We start from the raw sequence: 2,361 nt of genomic DNA, 5'->3' as shown, positions 1-2,361 counted from the left end.
CCATTGGATGGGCTGACTATACTCCAGTGGACACATTTATGGTAAAGGACACTTTGTTCAAATGCCTGAATGAATAGGGCTTAGCATGTAGGTGGAATGCATCAGGTTCCGTAGGGGGAAGGGGGTGGGATGGATGGAGGAGGGGCTGAAATTGATTAAGAACTGTTGTATGAAGTTGCAAAAGCTCAATAAAAATACTAACTAAAAAAAAAAAAAAAAAGAAAAACCAAAGTTTAGAAAGGACAAGTGGTTGTGTTAAGACAAGAATCCACTTCTGGGACTCTGAGTCTCAGAGAAACTCACACTGTGGTCATATGCCTCCAGTTAGATGCCTCTCCACATCAGTGAATGCTGCTCAGTGGAAAAATGGTATTCTACTCTCATTTCTGCTACTTTGATAAAATAGCCTGGCAATTTAGGGAGGCTGGAGTGATGACTCAGTGGTTAAGAGCACTGGCTGCTTATGCAGAAGACTGGGGTTTGGTTCCCAGCACCTAGATGGCAGGAAACAACCTTCCATAATTCCAATTCCAGAGGATCAGATGCCCTCTACTGGCTTCTGCCAGGTATTGTACATATGCCAGGCAACTACATACATGCAGATAAAATTCTCATACACATGAAAACAACAACAAAAAATGAACTTAGGAAGAAAGGGCTTATTTCACCTCACAATTCCAGGAAACAGTCTGTCAATGTTGGGAAGTCAAGGCAGCAGGACTTTGAAGCAGCTGGTCATGGGGCAGAGAGAAATGCATACATGGGGTTCAGTTAGCTTTCTTACTCCTAGATAGTCCAAGGCACAAAACTAGGGAATGGTGCCATCCACAGTCAGACCATCAAAAGAGTTCATGAAGATTCCCATGGATATTGCCAAAATCCAGGCTTCCCTACCATGTACTATGTTGTCACCACTGAAGTATGGCAAGGGTTAGCTGACCTGCCCCAGTCACTGTTTCTGTTCGTTTTCATGCCAGGGAGCCTAGTTAGGAGACCTGCTTTGGCCCAGAAGCTTCTCCCACAGGAAGCAAGATAATGTCTGCCTGCCTTTCTTTCATTTATTGCCCTGTCCTTGGTGGTTTTTGAACCAGGATGTGTAAGGGGTCTGAGTGATGTTTTTTTCAGAAAACTTTGGAGTCTGCTGCCAAATATCAAGGTTTTCCAGATGGCCATTTTCACCATTCTTAGAAGCCTTCTTTGGCAAATGGTGCTTTATTTGGAACACAGGGTTCATATGGTAAAGGCAGGGAGGACCCCCACCACTTTCCTTGCTGACAACCATACATTGCCTGATTAGGGAGCTGGTGGAAGAAGCCCCGGCAAGATGAAGCCGTGGTCCCCAAGAGTATCTCCTGAGGTACATGCTGTAGTTGTACCAGCAATGGGCTGACCTGTATGAGCATCCCATGGAGAAATGCATGATTGGGGCTATGGAAGTGAGACTAGTAAAGCCTTCAGCCAATACAACAAGGCCTATGAGAAGTCCCTGGCATATACAGACACTGAACTGTCCTCTAGCATCAAACTAGGCAGCATAGCAATTAATAAGAACCACCGTCCTTTACCATCATGATCTTCATCTAGTTGGCATCTCTCCTGCCATCTGGAATTCTGGATCCCCAAATGTACAGTCAACCACTTTCCTTCTTTAAAAACAGAGATGGATATTACACACTGTATTCAGCACAGTCTAGTGTCAGAGAGGATGCAGAGACTTATGCCTCTAGTGCATGTGTCAGCAGCAGAAACAGTGAGGTTTTTAAGCTCTGTGGAAGAACATTCCATCCTGGTACCATGCCTTCTTGCTGCTCTGTTTCAACGACACTCACAAGAGTATTCAGGAGGGTAAATTCTTCTAAGAGGCAAGAGAAGCTCATGGTAAGGGAATCCATTCAATGCCTGCAGTATTGCAGCCTTGCCCTTCCTTCTCAGGATCATGATGGATGTGTAAATAACCAGTACTACTTCCACCTTTACTGTAAATAACGAGAGTTCTCCCCCACCCATACTGCAAATAACAAGTGCTTCTTGTTCCTTTATTGTAAATAACGAGTGCTCCCTCCATCCTTACTGTAAATAACCTGTGGTCCCTCCATCTTTATTATAGGTAACCAGTTTTCCCTTTGTCCTTACTGAACCCGTACTCCCCTCTACCTTTATATTAAACAACCACTGCTGCCTCCACACTTACTCTAAATAATCAGTGCTCCCTCCATTCCTGCAAAATCAGCTGCCACCAACTAGGCTTGGGTCACTGGATCATTGCTCCCATCTCTATACCCCAAACTACTGTGAAGGATGTCTACATTCAGGTGCTACAGTAGGTCTCAGTCCCCTGAACCATGCCATTGTTCAGAGCCT

The 2,361-nt window shown here is 44.7% G+C and overlaps 1 pseudogene; it reads left to right on the top strand.

Moving 5' to 3' along the window:
* The first annotated feature begins 1,165 nt into the window (after positions 1-1,165).
* LOC115069978 lies at positions 1,166-1,754 on the top strand (annotated as a pseudogene).
* The last annotated feature ends 607 nt before the right edge of the window (positions 1,755-2,361 follow it).

The sequence above is a fragment of the Nannospalax galili genome, unplaced genomic scaffold, assembly GCF_000622305.1.
Source record: "Nannospalax galili isolate Female #2095 unplaced genomic scaffold, S.galili_v1.0 scaffold633, whole genome shotgun sequence".
Taxonomy (NCBI): Eukaryota; Metazoa; Chordata; class Mammalia; order Rodentia; family Spalacidae; genus Nannospalax; species Nannospalax galili.
This window is presented reverse-complemented; position numbering and strand designations above follow the sequence as displayed.